Source organism: Balaenoptera physalus, assembly GCF_965194825.1.
Source record: "Balaenoptera physalus genome assembly, chromosome: 13".
Lineage (NCBI taxonomy): Eukaryota > Metazoa > Chordata > Mammalia > Artiodactyla > Balaenopteridae > Balaenoptera > Balaenoptera physalus.
The window spans coordinates 6475217-6502922 of record NC_138892.1 but is presented as its reverse complement, the minus strand read 5'-3'; the positions used below and the strand labels follow the sequence as shown (position 1 = coordinate 6502922).

Genomic DNA, 27706 nt, shown 5'->3' with positions numbered 1-27706 from the left:
GTTTTAAATCCTTCCATTAGTCAAGAGAAACATAAAGTCATCACTTTAGATTTTGTTAAATGTTTTTGTTAAAAATGGATATCTAGGATAACCACTGAAGGACTAGACAAAATTTAATTTCCAAGCTAAGAGAGAAAAACAAATGCAATGATTGGGGTTGGGGGGGGAGCAGGAGCATGGTGGAACTCAATCAAAACAAAAAGGCACACGAGCACGCACACACACGTAAACACACACACACACACACACACACACAGAAGAACTGTAGCAAAGAGAAGGCACAGGAACAAGAAAGGGCTGCATCTATTCAGTACCACTTCTATTCAAATTGTACTGGAGGACTAGCCAAAGCAATAAGAAAAATAAGTAAAAAGTATAAGAATTAGAAAAGGAGAATCAAAACGTTATTTGTAGATGATATGGTTTTAGCAAGGCTGACAGACACTAAAGATATCTGTCTAGAATGACAGCTCTCAGCTATGACTTGAGAGCTGTCTAGTTAAGTACAGTGCTGGGGGCTCTACACATTTGGTTTCATTTAACATGAGGGAAAGACCATTATAATCTTCATTGTACAGAAGAAGAAACCAAGAGTCAGAGGTTAAATATCTTGCCCAAAGGCACATGGCAAGTAAATGGTTAGTTTTGAAATTAAGCCTATCTGTCTCCAAAGCTTAGCCACTATGCCTGCCACAGAGCGATAGACAAACGACGATGGCACCACACGATAAGCACCATCTGTGCTCTCTCACAGCCGCCTACGACGGTGTGATTACAAGTACTGGAGTACAAGGAGAAGGAGATTAACCTGAAGAAAGCCAGCGAAGAGAGCCTGGAGCTAGGTCTGAAGTGTGCAGTAGAATGCACAGACAGCAAATGGTAGGTACTCTGGAGAAAGACAGAACAGCATGTACTAAGGTTAAAAGGTATGAAAGAATCAAGAATGTGACAGTGGGAGAGCAAAAAAGGGAGTAGCTGAATACAAGGCAAGATAGGTGCCACCAGGCTGGGGGTCTTGAAGGTCACACTGGGAATTGGGAAAGTTATGGGGAGGGACCTGATCAAAGGCCCGTGAAAGAAAGTTCCCTCAGACAGAGAGCAGAGAACAGATCATCAAGCCTGTAGACCTCGGCTGTCCAATACAGCAGCCACTAGCTACTGAGTGCTTGCTTGAAAGGCAGCTAGTACAACCAGGTAATTGACTTTTTTGTATTTACTTTTAATTCATTTTAATATAAATAGCCACACATGGTTACCAACTACCATATTGGACAGTGCAGCTCTAGAGGTTAGAGATTGGAGAAAGAGAAAGGGTTAGGAGACCAGGAAAGAGGAGTAATATTCAAGAAAAGAACAGGCAGGATGAAGTAACCTGTGAATGAAGGGCGGAGGGGGAATAAGGCTTAAAAGTTCCTAGTTTTGGAGGCAAGGTAGGTGGTGATGCCACAAAGAGAAACAGAAAATTCAGAAGAAAGAACTGGGTTATGATGAAAAACACTGGCCTGGGCCAGATAAATTTGACGTACCTGAAGCCCAGCTACATATATACTACTGTTCAGCCGTATCAAACTCCCAAACACGGCATATTCCTTCTGACCTCCTTGCCTTCGCATATGTATTTCCCCCTGCTTCTCCTGTCTGCCTGACAAACCTCTCTCTCCAAAACACACCACCAACCTGTGAAGTTTTCCCCGACCTCCCCCATTCTTCACAGCAGATAAGGTCCCTGTAGCACTGTAAGAAGACGTATCACTCTGGAGTTTAGAAGTCTCTTTATCCGTCTGGACCGTGGGCTTCTCAGGGGCAAGAACTCAGTCTTAACCATCATCATGGATCCCAGGGCCTACTAGCATCATGCCTGACACAAACTGAGTGCACAAGAAACTCCACCAAGCGGGTAAGTTGAATGCATGCGTGCCCGCACAAGTGAACGAAGCAAGTGATCCAGCCAGCCAGCATTTAGGTGGACTGTCCCTCCAGGTAGTGACCTAATGGATGGTCAGAAATAAGCACAGGGCTCACTCAAGTGCCTGCATAGCTGTTAATGAAAGTAGTCAGGTGATGGAACAAGCACAGTTTACATAAGTCTCACACTATGACTTTTCATCATTATGACAACCTCTACCCATCCCAAATTCAAACTCTTCAACCTCAGAAGTCTACTGGATGTGCCTAAGATAAATTAATGCCTTAGAAGTCAACATTAAATATGTAACGAATTCTCCTCAAAAAATGGTCCTGACACTTCTCCGCATGGCCTCGTAGTCTTGTTGTGTAACATTCTTCCCGCACAATAAGGGTCGGATCTCACGAATAAGTGAACCTGAGCTGAACACCCTCAGAGGTGGTAAGTTAACAAAATATTTCTGTTTTCCAAGTCAACAGACACTTGGTCATAAGTGCCCTGTGCTATTTTTTCTTTATGTGTCACCTCATACCAGAAAAGAACCATAAAAAGATCACTTCATTGTCTCCATATTGCCCTGTGCTTCATTTATTTTGCTAAACGAGCACTACCAATACATGTTAGGAACTTGAGAATCAAAGAAAATTCCAAATTGGTAAGTTCAACATTTTAGCCCTGTTAGTTCCATCAGTAACATCTTGTCAAGTAGCAGTCTCCAGCAAAATCATTCTCCCTGATCTCCCTCAAGGACTCCACTGCAGAACAAATTGCAATGAGAAACAGTCTGAGTATGAAATTCGTAGCACAGGCTTCCCATTAACATAAAGAAATTTTAAATCCCGTACTATTGTGATGGCCATCGTCACACATTTCAAATTCAGAACACTTTGTGTTAGATTCTTTAAGTTTTCCAAAAGACAGAACATCGTGCTTTGCGAGTCCACATAGAGATTCGTGTCATATGATTCACGTATGACAGTCTAATTAGAAAAAAAATTGAGGCCAGATTCCCAGGGCTGTTGGAGACATTAAATAGACACCTAGTCTGCCACTTGACATCAAGGCAGAACTGTGAGATGCAAATGCATTTAGACCAGCCCAGTGAAACACAACTATAGTGCCTTCAATCTCTGTGGGAAGGAGACCATTGCAACCCTTTCATTCGTTCACTCACTCATTCAAATTAATGGCCCATGTTTTCCATTGTTACTATTCACCCCCACCCTGACCCCCAGCACACACACAGTCCTCTTCACCTGCCTCTGGAGCCTGGGATCTACTTGGGCTACTAGGAGAAGTTTCTTCAAAGCCTTAGCGGTGGTTCTAAGGCCACCGCTAGAAGCTGGCGTGCAGAGATGCCTCGAGCAGAGACGGAAGTGAAGAAGGCCCAGACAACCCCAACCTCACACACTCTCAGAGACTTCTGGGCCAACAGCAGCCTCAGGGGCTGCCTTTAAAGTCCTCCTCAGCCTGCAGCAAAGCCAGCAACACATCCCCCTTCACATATTTAAATCTCACAGGCACAATCAGAATTTACACTAATGTGGACAGAAGCTAGGGGCAAGGAGGAATGTCAAATATTACTTATTACTGACTAGGACTATTATATATTAATTATGTTTATATATACATATATATAATTATATATTTATTAAGGCCAACCCGACATGTATTAAGAAAAGGAAGCCAGTTAAAATATTCTATAGTTAATATGTACTGAAAATACAGCAGGACATATAAAATGCTGACTGGGGAACAAAGGTAACTAAATTACGGGAGAAGTGAACTAAGCCAGTCCCTGAAGCAGCCTCCTCACCCTTTCTTTAACCCCCGATGTAGTCATCTGGCTCACCAACTGAAAGCAGCTTCTTCAAGGACAATGACAAAAAGCGGTACCAGAATACCAGGAGGGAAGACACAGTCCCAACCTAAGTGCACAAAAGCATTGCTCATCTCCAGGCAAAGAGGGCAAGAATGCATGTCCACAGTCAGCGTTAATAAAACAAAACAAAACAAAACAAAACAAAACATTGCTCATGTATCCTACTTCATTCCCAGGTTTTATAAATTAAAATAGGTATGAAGTTATTGACCACAATTTCAAGTACAATTAAAATATTTATAAAAGTGCCTATTTTCCTGTAGTATATTTGTTTCAGAAATTTTCCACAACATATACTCTAAGTACTTCAGAAAATACAAATAAGTGCTATTCTATGAACCTCTCCAAGGCATTTTAAGGTGACTTTGGACAGAGTGGGAGCCACATCAAGGTCTAAGAACAGTCACTCACTGTTCTCAGCATGCCTCTATTTGCATCTAATTCCCATACTTGAATTTCAGAGGATTCAAATTCAATTTTTAGGAGAGACTATTTTTAAATGTTTCTGGAAGGTTGTAGATAAATTTCATTTTTATAAATTAAATCACTACCCCTTTTATTTACATTATAACGTATTATTTTAAAGTCTATCCTATTCCAAAACCCTGTCAGTCCAGACTGAGAGTTAGCAAGATAGAGTTGTCAGTATTCCTTCCTAGGGGCCAAAATGCTCCCACAGAGTTCAGGGTTTTCCTTTCACAATCTGAAGAATCCTCTTTTCAAAGAAGAATCAAGTACTTTCGTCTATTTTTTTATTAGTTATGATTTTATTAAGTATGGATTTCTCATCTAGCAGATAATCATATAATGAGGTTTTCTTATAACAGTAACAATTGAGTAAGACCTAGTTTAGGGGAGAAACAAGAAAACCTTTATAAAATAGAGAACTTTTTGTTTTTAAGAAAAATCTCTCACAAAGGGAGAAATGTCAATGCTCATTGTGCTTGACAGGTAATTTGTGCTTGAGGTAATTCATTGCACACCTGTGCCGAATGGTGCTCACTTAGGGAAATTCTTGAATAAAAGCTGAGTATTTGAAAATGAAACAAATGAAAATGGACTCATAAGAAGAAAAAAGCCAGTCTTGGCCAAGTCCTATTAATCTTGAGATAATATGTGGAGAAAGCAGATAAAGGAAAAGCCAGTGGCCCAGAAGTCAGGAGAACTGGGTTCCAGACTCACTCAGCCACCAACAAGCCATGTGACCTTGGACAAGTCAGCAAGGCATTTCACCTCTCAGTCTTAATTCCTTTGTTTAAAAAAAAAAAAAGATGAAGGGGGACTTCCCTGGCTGTCCAGTGGTTAAGACTCCACGTTTAAAAAAATGGTTCTGAAGAACCTAGGGGCAGGACAGGAATAAAGATGCAGACGTAGAGAATGGACTTGAGGACACGCGGAGGGGGAAGGGTAAGCTGGGACGAAGTGAGAGAGTGGCATGGACATATATACACTACCAAATGTAAAAGAGATAGCTAGTGGGAAGCAGCCGCACAGCACAGGGAGAGCATAGCACAGGGAGATCAGCTCGGTGCTTTGTGACCACCTAGAGGGGTGGGATAGGGAGGGTGGGAGGGAGACGCAAGAGGGAGGAGATATGGGGATATATGTATATGTATAGCTGATTCATTTTGTTATACAGCAGAAACTAACACAGCATTGTAAAGAATTATACTCCAATAAAGATGTTTAAAAAAAAAAAAAAAAAGGACTCCATGCTTCCACTGCAGGGGGCGTAGGTTTGAACCCTGGTCAGGGAACTAAGATTCCCACATGCTGCACGGCGTGGCCAAATAAATTAATTAAATAAAAATTAAAAAAAAAATTTTTTTTAAATGAATGGGCCTGACTATAACGACTCCAAGAGCCATTACAACTCTGAAGATCATGTTCCCGCCTTTTTAATTATGCCACCTCCTAAATAATAGAATTATATGGCTGAGCAAAACAGAATACTAACAATGTATAAAAGTAGGGGGGGGGGCTTATTTTTACTACTGGCATAAATCTCAGACCTATAAGACATGCTTCAGTTTGAAGCTAGGATACCTGTTTATCATTTTCATAAATGCAGCATTAAAGTTCACCTAGAATTAGGTAAGATATCTTATATATGAAGAAAGAAGGAAGTTGAGATATTCTAAATCAGCGGTCCCCAACCTTTTTGGCACCAGGGACCAATTTCGTGGAAGACAAGTTTTCCACCGGCAGGGGAGGAGGGAGGTTCAGGCAGTAACTCCAGTGACGGGGACGGCAGATGAAGCTGCGCTCTCTTGCCGCTCACCTCCTGCTGTGCAGCCCGCTTCCTAACAGGCCACAGACTGGTACCGGTACCGGTCCACGGCCCCGGGGTTGGGGACCCCTGTTCTAAATTATAAGAGCAAGGGTGAAACCTGATTAACGTCTGAAAATAGGAAACCTGATTAAGGTCTAGAAAATAGGAAATATGCAACCTTAAAAGTGTTAGAAATACATACATCACACTAGGTAATGACCTAACAAGAAAACATGCTTGTGCGTGTGGCACAGACTGTACCAGCATGGCGCTTTCTGGAGAACAGAAAGAGGACACTGCCTTTCTAACGTTCACAGCAATAGGTAAGCCAATAAATAGTGATGAATCACTCACATATCGGGATTCTTTAAAAAAATCTTCTAATTAGAATGACAGTACTGCATAAACAAAGGAAAGGGAGAGGGAGCCAAAATTTTTCAATTCCAGAGTACGACTTCAAGATAAGAAACAAATATGTATGTAAAGCTGCTCAGCTATTGAAACAATAAAAGTTTTCCATTTTGCTATCCAATAAAAATGAAAATAAAGTGTCCAGTGATAGCAGTCAGATGGAGACGAAAGCACAGGGTCCAGATGAGAAGAAAAATAAGAACTGACTGAGGAGGAAGACAGAGGGGGGCCTTGGAGCAAGCCGCATGCTAATTCTGGGATTCTGGAAGAGCCGGTCATGAAACAGCAATTACAGTTAACTGGAAAAGCTAATTTGTTCATTTTCTATCACAAGTCCCAGTTATGAGTTTGTAGATTAGCTGTGGCTGTTAAGAAAGGAAGTTGCAGCATGTAATAAACGTAATGCCTGACAGTAGGGGGAAAAGAAACCAACCCTCTATTAACTGTTAACTCAAGTAATTCATTTAGCTACACAGTAAGAAAAAAATACAGCCAGAGGTATGCAAACTAGTCTAAAACATGCCTAAGTTTTTAATTTATTCCCTCTATTTTGAAATGAAGCATGCACATATGTTCTAAAACCAGAGTAGAAATTATAAAGCATAGTCCTTCATTTGTTTAGGTCAAGATGAATTCACCAAGAAAATCAAACACATACTCTAACATCTTCTCAAAGCATTTTGGATAAAACACTCCATACTGTTCAGTTGATATTGAACTGAGTGAACATTTCTATCAAGAAGCTCTAAAACTAGGTGTGCTTAAAAGGTAAGGGTTCTGTTAAATCAATCACTCTGGAGGGAAAAAAAAAAAATCAATGAAAATTTTACTTTCAGAAGGTCTCCCTTAAAGGAAATGCATGTTCTAAACAGCACACTCACGTTTTCCTGTCAAAGGCGGCTTCAACTGCCTAACTTGGCAGATCAGCTTCCGTACCTGCCTCCTTCCGTCCCTGCTGGTATGTCTGACCTCGGCTCCCAGCAGAATTCTCCCAGCACATTTCATCATTTCCTGTTGGCTGCCGACTCCTTGCAGCCGAGATAAGGCCATTCCCCTACACTGCTGCATTCACCCTACAGGCACCAGGTTCTCAGACCGCCGCTGCAAGCCTGCTGGGACCATCACAGAAGAGCTTTCTTTTCAGTAAGTAGCCAAACAGAAATCTCAGTATTCCATGGAAAGTCAGAGAGAAAAGGACTGAGAACGAAAGTCAAATCACCGCCCAAAATCAACTTACATATAAACTAACTTACACTGTACGTGATGGTCTTAGAGTCTCTTCTTGTATTTGGGATCCTCCCACTTAGGAGGAAAAAAAGACATGCTCTGTTTCTAAGGAGCCAGGAGTTAATGTGACAGGGGTTTACTTGCATGGGGTAATCTTCCATTGCCCCTACGTGTAAAACTCAGCTTCTCTCTGTGACTCCACACACAAGGCAAAGCAGCTTGACAGTGGGAGATGCAGGGGAAGCCTGACGCAGGCTCATGCTGGACACAGGCAGGGGACCCTGGTCTCAGCAGTGTGACTGCCTCCTAGGAACTAGGGCACTCAAATATGCAAGTGTGATTCCCTAGGAGTAAAAATCAACACAAAAGCACCTTACTTCCTAGAGTTTTACAAAGAACTGAAAGTGAAGGAAAAAAAGAATAATATAACTTTAGGTGAGGAGGAAGAGATCCTGTCTCCTCATTTTATTTATTTATTTTTTAAGTGTTGAGGGGTTTCCTTTTTTAAAAATATTTATTTATTTATTTGCACCAGGTCTTAGTTGTAGCAGGTGGGCTCCTTTTAGTTGCGGCTCGCGGGCTCCTTAGTTGTGGCATGCGAACTCCTAGCTGCAGCATGCATGTGGGATCCAGTTCCCCGGCCAGGGATCGAACCTGGGGCCCCTGCATTGGGAGCACGGAGTCTTACCCACTGAGCCACCAGGGAAATCCCCCTATCTCCTCATTTTCAAATGTATGTGCCCACAAGAACATACTGTATAATTCCCATTAGATAAAGAGAAGGCACAACTCTGTGCCAAGCGAGGCCAGGACAGGGCAGAGCAGAGAGGGACAGAGCAGGAAGGGGTCACCAGGAATGCTTCTGAGCAGTGTTCTGTTTTTTGAGCTGTTATGGATGTGGTGTATTCGTGAAAATTCATTGGTATACACACGTATAATATGCACACTTTTATGTACATATATTTATACCTGAATTAGAAGTGTTTTAAGGGGCTTTCCTGGTGGCCCAGTGGTTAAGACTCCGCGCTTCTATTGCAGGGGACAGAGGTTCCATCCCGGGTCAGAGGAGATCCCACATGCCGCAGAGCAACTAAGCCCGTGTGCCACAACTACTGAGCCTGTGCTCTAGAGCCCGCGAGCCACAACTACTGAGCCCACGCGCCTAGAGCTCGTGCTCTGCAACAAGAGAAGCCACCGCAATGAGAAGCCCGCGCACCGCAACGAGAAGCCCGCGCACCGCAACAAAGAGGAGCCCCCGCTCACCGCAACTAGAGAAAGCCTGCGCACAGCAACGAAGACCCAACGCAATCAAAAATAAATAAATAAAATTGATTCTTTAAAAAAAGAAAAAATCTCGGTTTAGAAATTCCTTAATGGAAAAACACCAATAAAGCAAAGACCATATCAACAAAAGCCTCAATTATTTGACATGTGATTATCATTCACACTACTCAGAAAATTATGATACCACTTTCCCCTCACTCTCCCCACGAAGTCAACCCAACGCAGACTTCACCGTACTCTGCTGCCAGCCTAGTTAAGTCAGTTACACCCTTACAGAGGTGCACACGCCACAGCAGCATCCTCTGTTCTGCGGGGAGGCTGGCCACTTCATCCCAGGGTTTGCCGTGGGACAGACAGGATCAGGAACTGAAGGTCTAATGGCCCTAAAGGTCATTTTGTCCAATGGTGGACACTAAGGCTGGAAAAGGTTGAGCAACAAGTCAAAAGGCTTGTTGAGTACCAAGACAGGCTTTCTAAAACCAATGGCATGGCAGCTCTCTTTCAGAGTACGTGCTTTAACTAAGCTTAAGCAGCATAAAAATATGCCTTTGTCACCAAAGCCTTTGTCTGGGGGTATTTTCTTCCACTAAGAAGGAATACACACCTGAGTTGTTCTAGCAAAGCAAGCTGATTGTCTACCTCTCCTTGCTATCAGCTAGCATGACAGAAAACTCTTCTTTGCCCCAGAGCCCCACTTAGCGCTCCTGGTTATGGGAGGGACAATCACAGCAAGGTTTAAGAGCCTCATGCTCTTTATTTTTTCTAAAATCCAACAAACAAAGGCTGCTCAATAAACATTTATATAGTGCTTACTTTATTTATGGTCAATCATGAAAATAACCTTATGAGGGTAAGGACTGTTACCTCCTCCATTTTCCAGGTGAGATAACTGAGGCACAGAGAAGTTATATTACTTGCCCTGTGTCCTGGAGCTGGTTCATGGCGAGGGCCAGGAATGAACCCCATGCAGTCAGCCTCCAAAGCCCAGCTGTTAACCACTACACCACACTGCCTCTCCATCTTGGCTTCCCTAAAGAATCAGAACTGGGTCTTGGATACAGCTGCTGCTTAATAAAAATTGTGTATGAACTGAATTAAGAACGCAGATAGCAGTAGGACTATGAAGTAGCGAGACCAGCTTTCCAGCGTGGCCAGGGCACTTTCTCCCTCCTCATAACTTCAGCCACATCTCACCAGTGGATGCCTGGCAGGAGGCAAGCTCTCCTGGCCCTCTGGCAGCTCTCCCATCCTGGGGCAGGGGTGCAGCCCCTGGAGGTGGTGCTGGGACAGAAACACTGCTCCAAGGAAACCCACCTGCTAACTTCTAGCATGTGGGGTCTAAACTGGTATTTCCAGTTCCAAACTGGTTTGTCACCAGACTTGAAACCATTGGGCATTCATTCAACAAACATTAGTGCCAGGCACAGTGCTTAGGGCCTCGGGGCCCCATGACTGAAAAGCCAAGGTCCCTTCCCTGCATTGCTCACAGTTTATGGTCACGGCAGAAGTGTAAATAAATTCAAATGGCACGAGCTGATAAATGCTAGAACCAACGTGCCCCAAGGGTTGAGGGAACAGCGTGAAGGGAGCAGTGACCCAGGGTGGGAAGGCTTCACAAAGCAGGGGACACAAGTGGGCTCTCCAAAAGCTTGCCACCAACCTACTCAAACCATGTGGATTAAGGCAGAAAAAAAATTCAGAAGCAGACAGTCCAGCAAATTAGCTAAAGACTGCCAGGGTCATCCATTACCTCAGTCATCGTTACCAATGCACAACAGCAGGGGGATTCAAGTGAACAGCGGTTAACCTAGCAGAACTCACAGACATCAGGACAGCGTCTGACCACGCTACCTCTTCTATCTGATACCTTTGTTATATGACTGTCACGTGGTGAAAATGGCTGCCTCTACCGAGCTCTTTTAAAAGATCCCATAAGATAGGTACTACTAGTCCCCTTTTACAGAAGGGAAACCAGCACAGAGAAGTTAAGTGACCTGCCCAAGGTCACCCAGCTAATAACGGCAGAATGGGGATTCAAACTCAGGTTCACCTGATACTTCAAAGCCCATCCTCTTTCTGCCACACTCTTATGCCCCCCATGGAACTAGAGCTGTGAAGCAAACTAGGATATTTAGCAACAGGTCATGTCATATGGGGAAAGAGTAAAATTTCTATGATGTCAATTTCCCCCCATTCCTCTATTGGTCTGTCCTTGCTCTAATACCACACTTTTAAAAAAAATAGCTTTATTGAGGTATAATTCACATACCATACAATTCAGCCATTTAAAGTGTACAATTCAATGGTCTTTAGTATATTCACAGATATGGCAACCATCACCCCAATTTTAGGACATTTTCATCATCTCAAAAAGAAACCCTGTACTCTTTAGCAATCGCCCCTCTCCCTACCCCACCATGCCTTCCCCCAGCTCTAAGGAACCACTGCCTCTTACAAGGTGACTCTTTCTGTGTTTTTTTGTTTGTTTGTTTTTTGGCCACACCACAGGGATCTTAGTTCCCCAACCAGGGACCGAACCCGTGCCCCCTGCAGTGGAAGTGCAGAGTCCCAACCCCTGGACCGCCAGGGAAGTCCCACAAGGTGATTCTTAAAGAGGTTATGGGCACACAGTAATTGGGTTGTTAATAAAACAGTGCAAATTGCAGTTCTGTGCTTTATTCCTCCCAACTGGGCTAAAGCTAACAGCTGAGCCAGGACAGAGCAGGACAAGAGCCAGACGACTCAGAGGCAGAGGCTGGGGTGGGAGGCGGGGGTGCCTGGCGGCCCCATGCTACATGTGCTCCACGGTTCACATGTCTCGGAACTTAGCAAGCCCTAAATGCAGAGCCAAGCGGCCTAGCGCCAGCAGGGATGGCACAAGTCATGCAAAAGCCCTAGAAGAGCCTCTCTAGTCACAAGACCTTAAACCATTCGGAATGCCCATCCCCCCATCTCCAGAAAGACAAACACCAAGATCATATCGGCTGCCACAAGCTAAGGGTCACCAGAATAGTGTTGCTCTGAGAAGCCAAACCACTTAAGGACTAACAAGACTCAAGGCTCTGATGAAAAGGTGACACCCCTAAAATCTCGGTTTGTTTATTTGCTCTTCCTCTCAGCCTTCCTCAATGCTGAGGAAAGTTGGGGGAAGAGGGTATTACAAACAGACTATGTGTATACTCCTGCAGAGCCCTGATTTCTCTGCCACACTTCTCCTTACAGGACATCAAAAAACAACTGTGGGCAGCATCATCGACACGCAGTGGAAAACTACTTGGCGCTTAAAAGGAATGAGCCACTGACAGAAGTAACATGAGGGAAACACAGAAACATCATGGTGAGCAAAAGAAGCCAGATGCAAAAGATACACACCGTGTGTCTCATATTTACATGAAATTCTAAACCAGGCAAAACTCACCTAGGGTGACAGATCAATGTATGCCTGGGGCTGGGGACAGGGGGGCTGACTGCACGGGGGCACAAGGAACTTTTTGAAATGATGGAAATGTTCTATGTCTTGATTAGGACAGTGGCTACACAGGCGTATCTATTTGTCAAAGCCTCTAAATGAGGGCATTCAGTTGTATGTTAATTAATATCTCAGTAAAGAGAAAAGGGAGGGGAGGAGGGGGAGAAGACAGGACAGGAGAGAAGAAGAAGAAAGAAAAAGAGGAGGAAAGGAGCCCTCTGCAGAACTTGAAAAACAGAACTTTCTCCTGCTCCCAGCATCTGCATCAGCGGTACAACAGCGACTGACATTCACCAGGAATTGAACTTCAAGGTCCTCTGATTCAAAGGCCAAATGAAATAAGTTCTGTGTAATGTTAGCACTAAGTATATTTTATTAGGTCTCAATTCTTAGACTAATTGATCCTCTAACACACACAAATGATTCTGATGAGCCTGAATGGTCCACTTTCTAACCAGATTAGCTCAGTTCTCTCCATCATCACTGCAGTAAAATTTGATAATGCCAGTCAGCAACTTAGAAATGGCAGCTCTCAGTGACAAGTTTCAATGGTTGACAGTCAGTAAATAAGTAAACTCTAAGAACGATAATTACAGGTATTAGCTTTTCCTTTTTTTTTTTAATTGATAAGTAAATCTTAAATTCTAGAAACCTACCATGTTCATAAATGGGTTATGTAAAAACATTCTGGGGCTTCCCTGGTGTCGCAGTGGTTGAGAATCTGCCTGCCAATGCAGGGGACACGGGTTCAAGCCCTGGTCTGGGAAGATCCCACATGCCATGGAGCAACTGGGCCCGTGAGCCACAATTACTGAGCCTGCGCGTCTGGAGCCTGTGCTCCGCAACAAGAGAGGCCGCGATGGTGAGAGGCCCGCGCACCGCGATGAAGAGTGGTCCCCACTTGCCGCAACTAGAGAAAGCCCTCGCACAGAAACGAAGACTCAACACAGTCATAAATAAATAAATAAAAGAACGTGAATTTCTAAAAAAAAAAAAAAAAAAATTCTGATCTTTTTTTTGTTTTTGTTTTTTGGTTGGGGAGAGGGTAGTGGCTATGTTCGAATCTTACTGGTTAGCCTTTCATATTTTTCATGAACCAAGACATAAACAGAGCCATCTTACCTTTACTCTTCTCACATAATGTACATAAAAAGGAATAAACAAAGCCAAATTTCTATCACTCTCTATCAAAGAAGTTGCCAGGACAAGCTAAGTACCAGTTCTATCTTTGGCAAAGTTAAAATTTAAAAAAGGGTAAAACCTTTTATATAAGCTTCTTTGCTTCTCTGACACTTGCTCAAAGCTTAAAAAAAAAAAAAAAAAGAGAAATAAAATCTGAAGCCAGGCTAATTAAAGCAGAAAGCCCAATTAAGAAAAACTTCAAAGCACCAATGTGATAGAAAAAAACACGTTAATTTCTTTCCTTATGCATTTTATAAAATGCCAGCATGAGAAGCAACACCTGGAATTCTAACACAACATCTCAGTGGTTAGGATGTCATACAGCTCCTGCTGCTGCCCCCCAGTCCCGGGAACAGCTCGAGCCTTCTTTGGGCAACACACCCAAAGAAGAAGGTCTGAATTCAAAGAAAGAGTGGTGAGCAGAGTTTGCGGTGAGTTTTGGGGTATTTTCAGGAATAGAGTTAAAGACATGCTGTGCTAATGTTTTATTAGGGGCTTATTGGTGTCATTTCCCCCTCATTTATTTATATGTACGCTCTCTCTGCTAGACTCTGGAAGTCACAAGCTAAATAATTCACCACACTTTTCCTTAAGCAGCTTAGAGTTCAGTAGTGTAGACAGACAAGCCCCCAGAGGACCACACGGTGTGACAAGTGCTACGTAATAGACCTAAGCAGGAGTGAAGGGGGTTTGGGGGTGGGAGGCTGGGAAGAGATGTGGGAAGACTCCCCAGGAGAGGGGACCCTGAGCTGAGTCAGGTAAGAAGGGGTTGTGTCACTCTGCACCTCTGGCTATGGCTTCCTCTTCCCCAGGGGAGAGGGCAGGGCACCATATGAAAGCTCCAACTTCACTGACCAGTGCCTTTCATTAAGGGCATGTGAACTAAAATATTGCCTGCCGTATCAGTAAACAAAGGATGTTACAGCCATCAAGCCACCACATTACAGCGGCCCGACGGTGAGCCCTGAAGGAACTCAGGATAGAAACAAGATGCCCACCATCTAGCAGTCAATTGCCTCAGCCAACCCCAATGGTGCACCCTGAGGAGACTCAGGATGAGAAAGCACAGGATGCTGGCCCCATGTAGCTGAGGTGCATATCAAAGGAATGATTTCAGTGAGCCCAGACTCTTGCATCTTCCCATACATAGAAAAGTGCTAAATTCCTTAACTTGAGATATCTGGTTTTCTTTTATTAACAGTAACCCTTTGATGTTCGGACTACCTGGTCTTTTGTTACAAAAACTCCTATATATCCTGGCTCCCCACTGTGCCTCTTTGGAACAGTTTCTCAGCGTTATCTGAGAAGCTGTCTCCCAAGCTTGAAGTTCTCAGAATGTCCACCAAATAAAACATAACTCTCAACTTTTAGGTTGTGCATTTTTTTTCGGTCAACAGGCAGAATCACCCAACTTAAGGCTGCCAACTTTACTCTGTCCACTAAGGACGTTAAGAAAAGAGAAAACCTAGCACTTAGCATTATTCCATTTCAAAGGCATTTTAATAATTTTAAAAAGGTATTTTAACACTAAAATGTGGGTCATACAACTTCAGAATAAACGAAAAGCCTCAAACTAAGTGTCTTTAGCTTAAACAATGATTATACTGTTGATATTTTAGCGGCACAGCAGTAAAAATACCATCATAAACTTGTGTTTGGAAACCCTGCAAACAGAGGATAAAATTAGGGACTATTTTATGACATTTTATATACATTTGCCAGGATCTTTACATACAATGAGTCTACACTTCATGATAGCCCTACAAGGTGGGAGTACTGTCCCTATTTTTCAGATGAGGAAACTACGGCCGACGGGGCAGTGGCTGTGCATGGGCAGAACTGCTACACTTGGTTCCCTCTGACAGCGGAGCCTGTCCTGGGCCCCACAAACACTGAGTAGGAGCGTTCTAGGTGACCTCTGAGGTCCTTATCAGATACTAAACATCTATTTTATTGCTGTTGCTTTGGGGATAGCAAAGGAAGCCACCTTTTACTTATTTATTTATTTTTGATAGTCTCAAACAACCAACTCAAATCCTTTGTGAAACCAGGAGAGGTATAAATACGTAAATAAATGAACGTGATCCCAAGCACTCCAGAATGCTACCATTACCTTCTCCTTTCTCCTTCCCCATTTTGGACCTGTGCTAGGGATAAGATGGGAAAGATGGAAAAGATCAAGAACCCCATGTGCCAAGAAACTGGAAACATTTGAACTCTTATTCAAGATTTTCAATCCTGTACTTCAATTTGGCATGTAATAAGAATACATTAAGTGTTTAATAAATGAATGAATCTAAAGCTCGCAGGCACTGTTGAGTGTTATAGAAAGTCAACTTAAAAGACATGGTCTCTAACCTCTAAAAGCTTCCATTCTCAGTCTGAAATATGACTATAAGTATAATACAAACTTAGGAGTGTATCTTGTTTTACAAACTTGACGTTTTTCTTCTACTTTCACCATTTCAAATGGAAGTCTACTCTACGAAACAGTCTTTTAACACAATGTTCCCAGTCATACTCTGGCACGGGTCACGATCCTGCCGTGTGAGGACACAGGCCAGGTAACCATTGGAGGCAGGTCCCCTACAGGGCCATCCACAGACTTCTGCGTGAGAAAAGCAGCACTGAGTGGGGGCAGAGATGAGCAGATGCAGGATCTTGGCCAGTCTGTAAGCTTCCTGTGCCTCTACCTGTAACATGAAGACGGCCTCAATAACCACCTCAGGGCTTGGGGAGACTGAGTGAGATAAGGTACACGTAGTGTGTTTTTCAATGGTAGCCATGGAGATCACCTCCTGATGACAGAACTGGACGCTCCAGAGGATGCTGGTCACAACTAAAGTCAGGGAAGGGTCAAAGGGGCCTCTCCAAGGGTAGGGCTGAAACACAGAAGGCACATACTCAGGCAGCAGCAGCATAAGGTTAACCCCCACGAAATTCAGAGAGTAGGCAATCAGTAAATGTCGGAAAATCAATGAATCAATGCCATAACAATCCAAATGGAAACGAACTCACAATGACCACAGGAATGGAGTATGGATATGGAGAGGCTGGTTCAGAAGGTCTCATGAAGGAAGATAAAGTGAGGGAACCCTGCCAAGAGGCTGACCGGGCTGAGCACCTGGCGGGAGTCACAGGGAGAAAGCAAGCCACTCAGCCTGGCAGTGGTCACTTTGCATTTGTGACAGGTGACCCATCCTAAGGTGAGGGACATGTATCTCCCATGTGTGAAACTAAGCTAAAGACGGACAGGTTACAAAACAGTTTAAATATTATGACCCCGTTTGTTTTGCTTTGTTTTGTTTTTAAAGTTGCTATCCTTTAATCATACCAAAAAGTTAGCCCTAATTTGATAAAATATCAAACAGAAAAACTGATTAATCTCATTGATATCTTATAGGCAGAGATGCTATTGAAAATGTCCAGCATTTGACAGGCAAAGGGGATGAAGCACATAATAACAGATTTGAAAAAATATGGAACGCTTCACGAATTTGCGTGTCATCCTTGCGCAGCGGCCACGCCAATCTTCTCTGTACCGCTCCAATTTTAGTACGTGTGCTGCCGAAGCGAGCACCCCCGTTTGTTTTTAAAAACCACATTTGTGTGTGTGACTTTAACAATCTGGAGAAGTGTACATCTAGGGACTGACAGTGATTTTCTCTTTTGAAAACCTATATTTGTACTTTACAAAGTACATGTACTGATTTTATAATGAAAAAATAAATGAGTTCCTTTAGGAGTTTTTAAACCCAGAGAGACGATGCCAAGGCTGGGTTCAAAAGGGCTGTCCAGATCCCCACTACTGAGAGGGGGTTCAGGACCACAACTCGCAGAAGTCCTCTGTAAACCGACAGATACAGCGAGGTCACGGGCAAACCCCTGCCTGCAGGGCATGTCACCTCCTGCAGCTGGCTTCACCAATTGTGCAATATTTCTTGGGGGAAAGAGGAGGGACGGGATTCCTGAGCACTCCACAAAATTTATTCCATAAAGTCTGAGATTTTACAAACCATTTCTGTAAAGAAACACAAGTTCCAGGAAGAGTTAAGACTCTCCAGCTGCGCTGAAAAGCAGCAGGTGCTGGCCCCAGCCTCAAGCCAGAAATCTCATCCACAGTGTGGAAGTTCTTTAAAACCTCCACATCACATGAATTAATTCCATGCAGAGGCAGGTCTAAGGGAGACAATCTGGTATATAATCAAGTCTCAGTTTGCTGGATGAAGAGAACCAAGTGAAAGGCCCCATCCCTAGCGCCATCCACACACAGGCAAGGACGAGACTTAGGCTCTCAACAGCCAGACCGCCCCTTCCCTAAGAGGGGACAGTGCCTCTGACAGCTCACATGACTGGTGACCACCAAACGCATTCAATTAACATACACACACAAAGCTGTCATAAAGGCCTGAAACAGGTAAGAAGAGACAAACCTACACACCGGGAGTAGGGCTGGGGGTAACTGTATAAACAGTCACAAGTTAGTACTAACTTCCAGAGCCAACATCTTCTTAAAGTGTGACACCACCAAGTGTGCTTATTATATATCATGACAATGTTCACTTTTACAACTCATAACTCGGTGACTGTGTTTGCAGGTTAACTGAGGGAGCACAAAGACAGCAAGTTTATCCAGATCCTGGGTCACTTTGTGCTTGTTCCCTCAGTATACCCTTCACAATCCACTCACAATCCCCCACCTCTTAGAAAGTGTCTTGGGGTTCAGAAGGAGGAGCTAGGATCTTTAAATGGAATCAGTATTTCTCTACTACATTCACTGAAAGACCAGACTCACAATTTGTAAGGTCAAATTGCTGCACGTATAAGAAATAGGCCGCATCCAAATTCATTAGATTCAAATGTTCTTTACAGTAAATTAGTGACAATAGTCAAGATTTTCTTTCTATTCCATAAATATATTCCAACTAAGTTGTAACCTCATTTTAATTGGAATTATTGTCTGATGGCACACTAATGATTTTTCTTCTTCAAAGATGTTAAGAAATATTATTACATAGTTATTAGCAGTACCACTTAACATTGGTTTAGATGCAAGTTTTTCTTCCTATCCGGGCCTTGAAGAGGAAACAAATACATTTAAGATGAGTAACAGCCTGAACAACTCTGGCAACAATCAACATCATAACACCTACACTATCAAAAACAACCTGGGATTCATTATAGCTGTAGATTGGAAATGTTTTTCTCTCTCTCTTTTTTAGATTTATTTATTTATTTATTTTGGCCGCGTGGGGTCTTTGTTGCTGCATGCGGGCTTTCCCTAGTTGCAGTGAGCCAGGGCTACTCTTCATTGCGGTGCACAGGCTTCTCACTGGGGTGGCTTCTCTTTGTTGTGGAGCACGGGCTCTAGGCGCGCAGGCTTCAGTAGTTGTGGCATGTGGGCTCAGTAGTTGTGGCTTGTGGGCTCCAGAGCGCAGGCTCAGTAGTTGTGGCACACAGGCTTAGTTGCTCCATGGCATGTGGGATCTTCCCGGACCAGGGCTCGAACCCACGTCCCCTGCGTTGGCAGGCGGATTCTTAACCACTGCGCCACCAGGGCAGCCCTTTCTCTTTATTTTTTATCGAAAATGTTAAACATATAAAAAAGAGAGACTAGAACAATGACCCCTAGTTTCAACAATTATCAACACATGGCCAATCTTGTTCCACCTATGATTATGAAAATTGTTAAATGCTCACAGAAGCATGCAACTCAAATACATCTTTACTTGACCCTGCAGGTCCACAGCACGCATCCTCATGCTGGGAAGAGGCACAAAGCAAGAAGAGCAGGGGCCTTGGCCTGAAAGGACTAGCAACCCAGTGGGGAACCAGAGCCACATAAAACATGTATAAAATCAAGGAATAAAAATACTAAGCCTGCAAGGTGAACCTCTGCAGTGATAAGCCATGATGACGTCACTGTACTCCCTGATGCGATACAATGAGGACAGCACTTCACCTCTGCATATTCTTCACCCAAACTCATCAGGCCAGCCTAACAATGTGAAAAACACCAGGCAAACCCATACTGAGGGCCAGTCCACAAAATATCTGACTAGCACTCTTCAAAACTGTCAAGGTCATGAAAAATAAGGAAAGACAGAAAGTGTCACAGATGGAGGAGACTAAGGAGCCAAGAGGACTAAATGCAATGTGATATCCTGGACTGGATTCTGGAACAGAAACAGACCGAGAACCTTACTAGGGAAACTAGTGAAATCCAAGAAAAGCCTGTAGTTTATTTAATAACACTGTCCAATGTTAATTTCTTAATTCTGACAAATGTGTCATGTTTAGGTTAAGTTAACATTAGGGAAAACTGGGTGAAAGGTACATGAAGAATCTCTGTTTTATCTTTGCAACTTTACTGTGTATCTAAAATTTTTTCCAAAATAAAGTTTATTACAAAAATAATAATATAAAAAATTTAACTGGCTAATGAATATTCATCATATCCTTCACAAGAAGGAGTCAGTGACAATGTAGTTTTCATTTCAAAATTCAGCCTGGGAGGATGAAACCGAAAGAAACAAAGCAATTTGTTACGAAGTCTCAAAGAAAGTAAGCACCTTGAAATGAAGGCAGGGCCCTCGGCCACACCAGGTGATTGGTGGCAGCACACCACTGGGGAACCTGTGACTGTGATAATGAACTGGGCTGACAGCCAGAAGTGACTTCCTAACCTTGAGGCTGCCCCTGCCTGGTCTCCCGCCCCACCCAGAGCAGTGCTGGTCAGGCGCCAACCCAGTCTCCTTGTACCACCCTAAGCTGCCCCCAGCCTCCCCCCAGTCCTCTCCCCCCGAGCTCACCCTCACAGCACCAGCACCTCTCTTCATTCACTCAGCAATCTCTGAGGGGCTGCAGGTTACCACTAAGCTGAAAGCAATAAAAGGAGGCAGTATTACAAGCCACTACATAATAATTCATTTTAAAAAAATAGTAGTTTATCTAGAGCAAAGATGACCTGTGATCAGAACTGTGCACCAGGAGACCTGAAGCTGCAGCCCTGAACAAGGGAGGGGCTGGACGCAGCAGCAGCGGCAGCACCCTACCTTCAGTCTCTCTGACCTGGAGACCACGTGTGGAACAACCGAGCCTACGAGCACTCACTCGTGCTTCTAAATAGCTTTGTACGTGCTTCTTTATAACAGCACCATCCTCCATTTGAAACAGGACACAATTCTAGGAATGAAAGTACAGACTGGATTTTCAAACTAAGAACAGCATGTGGGGATTTCATTCATTCTGAAGCAGATTTAAGATGACTTCTGTGGCTGGGAGCAACGCAAAAGTAAACACCCGTGGCAGAGCAGCCGGATGTCTGCCTTCGCGCAGAAGCAAACGTGTCTTGCGCTTGAATGTCAGCCCAAATAAGAACTTATATGAAATATTCCTGCCCAAAATGCCCTGCAACAAAATTACTGAAAGACAAAGAGAGGAAACCAGCACTGATGTTTTTAAAATAATCTTAAAATAAGATGACAATCTAAAAAAGTTGTACTTGTTCTCCATAACAATTTGAAAATGAACACATCTGCCATGTTTCTCATCGATGAGGCAATCCCTCCTCAGCAACTTCATTATTTCTGCTTATCCAGTAATTGAAGAGCGTCTTACAAAATGCAAGTCAAAGCTCCCCCAGTGCCCTGAAGTATGCAACTAGGAATCTGGCCAAGACTGTCACTGCTCAACAGCCCTCCACTGAGGCTTCACCCTTTAACGTCACATTAAGAAAAAGGCTACATATGCTTCCCCCATTCATTTTTTTAATGTTTTCTTAAACTAGAAACTTTCCGAATACGCCTTGGACTCTTTACACATTTGTCAGTTTTGCACAGTTCATGGGAAAGCTCTCAGGCCACACGCCTGTGGCTCCAGCAGGTTTGACAAGCCCCGCACCAGTGCCAGGCGTGGTCCCCTTCCCCAGATAGCCGGTGGGATGGGTGTTCCCCTCTCTGAGCTGCTGTGGAAGCAGGCTGTTGTACTCCATCCAATCTTAGGCCTGTGCCTGTCCCCCCCTCCTCCCTTCCCCATCCTGTCTCACTGCCCTCGTTTCCTTGGCACCTAGGACAGGGCTTAGTACCTAGGGGCACAGCATATACCAAAAGAAGAAAGGAAAAAAAAAAAAATCCATGAGAGAAATGGCAGCTTCGCCCTTGGGCATGTACAGCTCAGGTGTGAATGCCAGGACTCAGGAATAGAAGTGCACCTCAACTCGAAGCCTAGAACAAATCCCAGCTCACAACCTACCGGCTGTGGCCTCACAAAGTGATTTCACTCTGAGTCTCAGTTTCCTCGACTGTAAAAAGACCAGCCCCTCCCACCCCTTTTCTTTCTCTCTCCATCCCAGACCAACACAAGGTAGCCAGGTGGAGCAAGCGTGTCTGCTCTACGGAAGCAGCTGACCTTTGCGGAGTCTGTGCCAAAGCCTGGAACACAGTCAGGGAAAGTCAGCACGTCCCCCGGCTAGCGCGGCATCTGCTGCGCGCACCATATCCTCCAGACCTGTTACAAAGGTGGTGTTTTGGTCACATTATGACTCTCTCGTATCACTCTCTCATAGGTCTGAACCTGAGTGAGTTTAACTTATGAACTCTCTCAAATCCAATGCTAATGCTCAATTATTAGCATTTATTAAGCTCCCACCATACGCTCACCACAAAGTTAAGTGCTTTCAAGGGATACAGAGATCCTTTAAGTCAAAGTCCCCATTCTTGTGATTTACTCATCAGGAAGAAAGAACAAAAATAATTCTATTAAAAAGCAGAATAGAGGAAGGAGGGGTTGCCTCTTCTTATATTGACCAGGTACAGACCAGAAACAGACCCACAGGCTGTGGGGAGAGAGGCATGGAGAGTTATCGTTTAGTGGGGACAGAGATTCAGTTTGGGACGATGAAAAAGCTCTGGAGGTGGCTGGCTGGCGATGGTGGCTGCACGACAGTGTGAATGTATGATATTTAAGGCCACAAAACTGTACCGTTAAAAATGGTCAAAATGGTCAATTTTATGTTATGTATATTTTACCACACACACACAATTTTAATTTAGAAAAAAAGACACAGACCCACACATATTTCAAGATTTCCTAAGTGACAGAGGTAGAGTCCCAAGGTTCAGGAGGGCCACTCAGTAGTGATGCTGTCTCAATCAAACATGCACTCAGAAGAAAAGAAAACTAGATTTTTACCTCACAGCAAACTCAAAAATCAGTTACAAATTACTCCAGAAAGACTAAGGGTTAATATGAAAAGCAAAAACTTAAAACTGTTAAAAGAAAATACCGAATATCTTTATGATCTCGCAGCAGAAAAGGATTTCCTTTAAAAAGTCCTTAAAAATACCTATCATAAAAGAAAGGATTAATATAGGCAACTACACTGAAATTTAAAATGTACAAAAGACAACATAGTGAAAGTGAAAAGACATGCACAAACTATGAGACAATTCCTGTACCTCATATAACCAATAAATTAATTGGTATACAGAATGTATAAAGAAGCCATACAAATCAATAAGAAAAATACAGACAACCCAAGAGAAAAAATGGGAAAAGCCTTAATCAGGCATGTCACCAAGAGAACCCATGAATTGTTAATACCCATGTGGAAAGAGACTCATCACCCTCAGTAAGCAGGTTAAGTTCAGACTAGAATGAGATAACATTTGACATCCACTAGGTGGGTAGGGTTAAGAAGCATGACCATTAGCCCGTCTGGGTGAGGATGTGAGCAACGGGAACTCACACATGTGCCAGGTGGGAGAGTAAACTGGCACCCCCCTGGGGGAGGTATTTCTGCATGCTGAGCACACTCGACCCCAGAGGCCGCAAGTCTACTCCTATATAAACCTTTGAGAAATGAGTGCACCAGGAGACCTGTACAAAGAAGGTTCATAACCACAGTACTCCTACTGGTCAAAAAAAATGGAAGCAACGCAATATCTGCTGACAGGAGGATGATAAATTGTGGTCTATGCATGTGATGGTTAAGTTTACGTGTCACGAAATACCCAGATATTTCATCAAACATTATTCTGGGTGTTTCTGCAAGGGTGTTTTCTGATAAGATTAACATTTTAATTGGCAAAATAGATTGCCCTCCAAAATGTTGGCGAGCCCCAATCCAATCACTTGAAGGCCTGGATAGAACCAAAAAGCCAACCCTCCCCAAGTAAGAGGGAATTCTCCACCTGTCAGCCTTCAGTCTTCCTTTGCACCATCAACTCTCCCGGGTCCCTAGGCTGCCAGCCTTTGCAGGGAACTGGAACTGCACTACCGGCTCTCCTGGGCTCGAGCCTGTGCTGAGTTGAGTTTGCTAGTCTCCATAATCACGTGAGCCAATTCCTCAAAATAAATCTCTTTCTGTACATATATAGATCCTATCGCTTCTCTTTCTCTGGAGAACCCTAATACAATATACACGGTGGAATATTATTCAGTAGTAAAAATGAAATTCGCAGATTACTTGATTCCCTTTTGATAAAGCTCATAAAAACTGAATATATTATTTATAGACACATATATATGTGTGTAAGTGTTCTCTGTTTTAAAAAAGCAAGAGAATGATCAAATATCCTGGAATACCTCTGCCCCTGGCAGGAAGCCCCAACCAAGAGCCTCCCTGTGGTGCACACTGGTTTCAAGCTGGGAGGCTGGTTTTGAGGTTTTTATAATTATGCTTCGAAACTTACATATCCATCATCCATTGTTTACATAAATTTTAAGCTAATAAAGCATTTCCAAACTAGAGGCAAAAAGGAAAAGTGCTACAAGAAAGACCCAAGGAAAAAAACACAGGTGTTCAACAAATGCCAGGCTAAAATCAGACCAATGCTGAGACCCGCCCCTCCCACCAAGGCTTTCCAGGCCAGTCTGGAAGGTCTAATCTGACCTGTACCCCTCCAGGGTTCAGATCATTCAGGCCTTCTCTCCCTCTCTCATGTTGAGAACATTGGTCCACTTATTTTGCATGCGGAAGAGGAAGGGGAAGGTTAGAAATTACGACTGGGCTAATTCCTTGCAGAGAGAAAACAGAACCATGTGCACCTGCGAGGCTAAGCCACCTGCTGCTGACCCTCGGTGCCCTAGATGTCATACTTGGTTCCCAGTGCTCCTACTACTACAACAAAACTGCTCCCCTGGCCATTTAGAGGTGGCTTGTTACTTTTTGCAATCCTCTTCCCCCCTTGACCCCAGGGATTTATTCCTGGTTCCTGCAGGGTGAGGGCAGAAGCCACACCCACGGTGCAATGGGAAGGGCAGGCCTTAGGGACAGGTGGTCATGTGCTCCAGACAGAAGAGAAACACAGGGCCAGCTCAGGCTGGACAGACACTGCCACAGCGGCTCCTCTGGCCCCTCTCCCCACAAGCCTGCCAAGTCCGCAGGATCATCTGGGGATTCATAGATGTGAGGGAAGAGTGCTGCATGCAGGCCTCCCCGTCATGCCTAGAGTTTAATTAAATGGCCACTTAACGTGCTCACTGCTGAGTTCCGGTAAGTATTTCTGTACTCGCTCTATGACCACTTTTCTTAGATTTTTATTAGGATTAGCTGCAGAATTTTATTATATGCCTTCCAACCATCTGCTGATTTAGTCAACGTAGGTTTTCTTTTTGTGTAGTGAATTGTTATGCATGACATTTAATTGAGCACTTACTATGCACCAAGCCCTGCTCTAACCACTTTACATGTAATATCCCATTTAGTCCTGACACCAGCTCTGTATGATGGCACTCTTCTTGTCCTGCTAATTTTACAGATGAGGAGATTGAAGCTCAGGGAGATTAAACAATTTGGCCAAAGTCAGAGTTAGTACATGGCAGGACTGGCATACACTACATGCTCTAAGCCCTGGGCCACAGCTTTCTCTAGCTGACACAATTCCTCACATGAGGCTACCCTTGTACTTCTGGAATAAACCTTGCTTGGTCATGGAGAATTAATCTTTTACTACACTACTGTATTCAAGTTATTGTTTTACTTAGAAACATATTTAGAAATGTTGCAGATATACATATATATAAACATATATATGCACACACACATAGGAAATTGGTCTATAGCTTTCTCTAGATAATAGATGGAGCAGGAAATAGGAAACCTAAACACTATAAAGAGATAAGCATATTTGACTACATAAAAATCTTCAAATTTTATGGAAAAAGACATCTAAACAAAGGAAAAACAAATCATAGAAACAGTAGCCAGGGGGACTGTTGTATCTGCAATACTAACAACAAAGGATTTATAGCCCAATATACAAAACCTCCTAAAAACTGAAAAGAAAAACAATTCAATGCCGGGGCGGGGGGTCGGGGGGGATGACAAAAAGTATGTATATAGAATTCACAGAAGAAGAAGAAATACTAATGGCCAATAAACATGTGAAGTGATGCTCAACTTCACTAGTACTCAGGAAAATATAAATTAAAATAACAATGGGAGGGAACTCCCTGGCAGTCCAGTGGTTAGGACTTGGCGCTTTCACTGCCCAGCCAGGTTTGATCCCTGGTCAAAAAAAACACAATGGGATATGAATTTTACCCATCAGATTAGGAAAAAAAACATCTAGTGCTGGTGGAAATGCCCAGTAAATGGTGTCCTCATACACTGTTGGTGTATGTCCTACAAAAAGGCTGAAGCTATTCAATCTGGCCTAACTTCCAGAAACTACTGACCTGGAGAGATACCCAGAGTATAGCATTCATTCATTCACTCAACAATAAACACCTACCACATGCAGAGCACTTTGTTAGATCTTTGTTCTGAGAGAGCTTAAAATCAGGAGCGTAAAAGCTAAAGGGAAGTGAAAACAGCAAGTTGCTGAGTGATGCCTACAGTATTACTCCTTTTATTAAAACACACACTGATGTTTGTGAGAGCATGGAGGAAGTTGTGAAGGCTCTGCTACACTGAAGTGGTCAACGCTGGTTCATCTCAGACTGTTGGTGTTGGAAGTTTATTACCATCTTGCTGTGCATACATCTTTTTTGTTTCGCTTGGCATGAGCATATAGCAAAAAATGCAATAACCTGTAACTTTGAGAAATCTAATAAAGAATACTGCAAACAGCTGTCATTGCACACAACAAAGAAGAGCACAAGGTCCACATCAAGTTTGCGGCAGAGCCAAGAGTCCACCCTCTGTCCGGCTGACTGACCGCAAAGCTGGGCTCTTCACTCCAGATGATACCGTTTCTCCTCACTTGAGTTCACCCACCCACACAGGGCAGAACTCAGGAAGGCTGCTATGCTCATGCGGGCAGTAAGTTTCGGGAGGCAGTCTGGCAACATTTCTTGAATTCATAAGAATCACATATTTCTTGAGCTCCTACGGGTGATGTGCTATGTTTTTTTTGCCTCTAGAAGCTCAGGTGGACTCATTGGAGATAATACAAAAGTGCATTTGCTATCAGGATGCATCCTGGCCTTTGGTTAATGTGTTATCCATTTCATGGGCACTCTACAAAGCGTTTCCCAACAGGCTGCTCTTTGTCCAGCACCCATTCCTCCTCCTTCTGGCAACAACATTCCAACTGGGCTTTGAGGAATCCCCCACCCACTGGAAACAATCCCCTCCCCAGCTCCTCTGCAGGGTCCCTCTGGGTCTGTGAAGCTACCTTACCCAACATCTCCCAAGGAAGTGCTTTTATGCTCAGGTTAGCTTAGCACCACAGAACTGTGACCGGTACATTGTTTCCTGACTAAAAGGAACACCATCCCTCTTGAGGAACCCCCAACAACAGGGGTATTATGAAGCTTTGTCACTTAGGAGAAATAGCAAGTGCTTCTACAAAGGACAGACAAAGAAACCTCAAAAGCCTTCAGATGTTCTTACCACTGCCTAAGGCCCAGTGACAGTTACATCTGTTTATATCTCTACTAACAGAAAAATATTCAACTAAAGACAAGGAAATGAATGGCCCAGGTCAAATACCTGCTTCTCCATGAATTCTCTGATCCCTTCCTGCTGGGAGTACATGCTGTCTCTGAAGGCATCTGCCGCTTTTTAACTTGTGTTACAGATTCTGAAATACAGAAATTGCCCCCACCAGGCTGGAAGCTTCCTAA

General features: G+C 43.5%; 1 protein-coding gene and 3 long non-coding RNA genes across 8 annotated transcripts in view; 3 read left to right on the top strand and 1 right to left on the bottom strand.

Annotated features, from left to right (window-relative positions):
- The window catches only part of LOC309641080, a 349060-nt gene that overhangs the window by 240784 nt on the left and 80570 nt on the right, over positions 1–27706 (top strand). The gene's annotated exons all lie outside the window — the stretch shown is intronic.
- The window catches only part of LOC309641093, a 299958-nt gene that overhangs the window by 224714 nt on the left and 47538 nt on the right, over positions 1–27706 (top strand). The window lies entirely within an intron of this gene.
- The window catches only part of PACSIN2 (protein kinase C and casein kinase substrate in neurons 2), a 135690-nt gene that overhangs the window by 80118 nt on the left and 27866 nt on the right, over positions 1–27706 (bottom strand). The window contains exon 2 of one of the 5 annotated variants that reach the window (XM_082420630.1): positions 27573–27663. The exons of 2 other annotated variants lie outside the window; for them this stretch is intronic. The gene's annotated coding sequence lies outside the window, so the exon portion shown is untranslated. Of the gene's footprint in view, positions 1–7352; positions 7467–27572; positions 27664–27706 lie in introns of those variants that run through there. 2 more of the 5 variants (XM_082420633.1, XM_082420631.1) reach the window with 2 other exon arrangements.
- Positions 13137–27666, top strand: LOC309641075. The gene is made up of 3 exons (XR_014252502.1): positions 13137–15212; positions 15253–27009; positions 27564–27666. It is a non-coding gene; the product is annotated as an uncharacterized lncRNA (long non-coding RNA).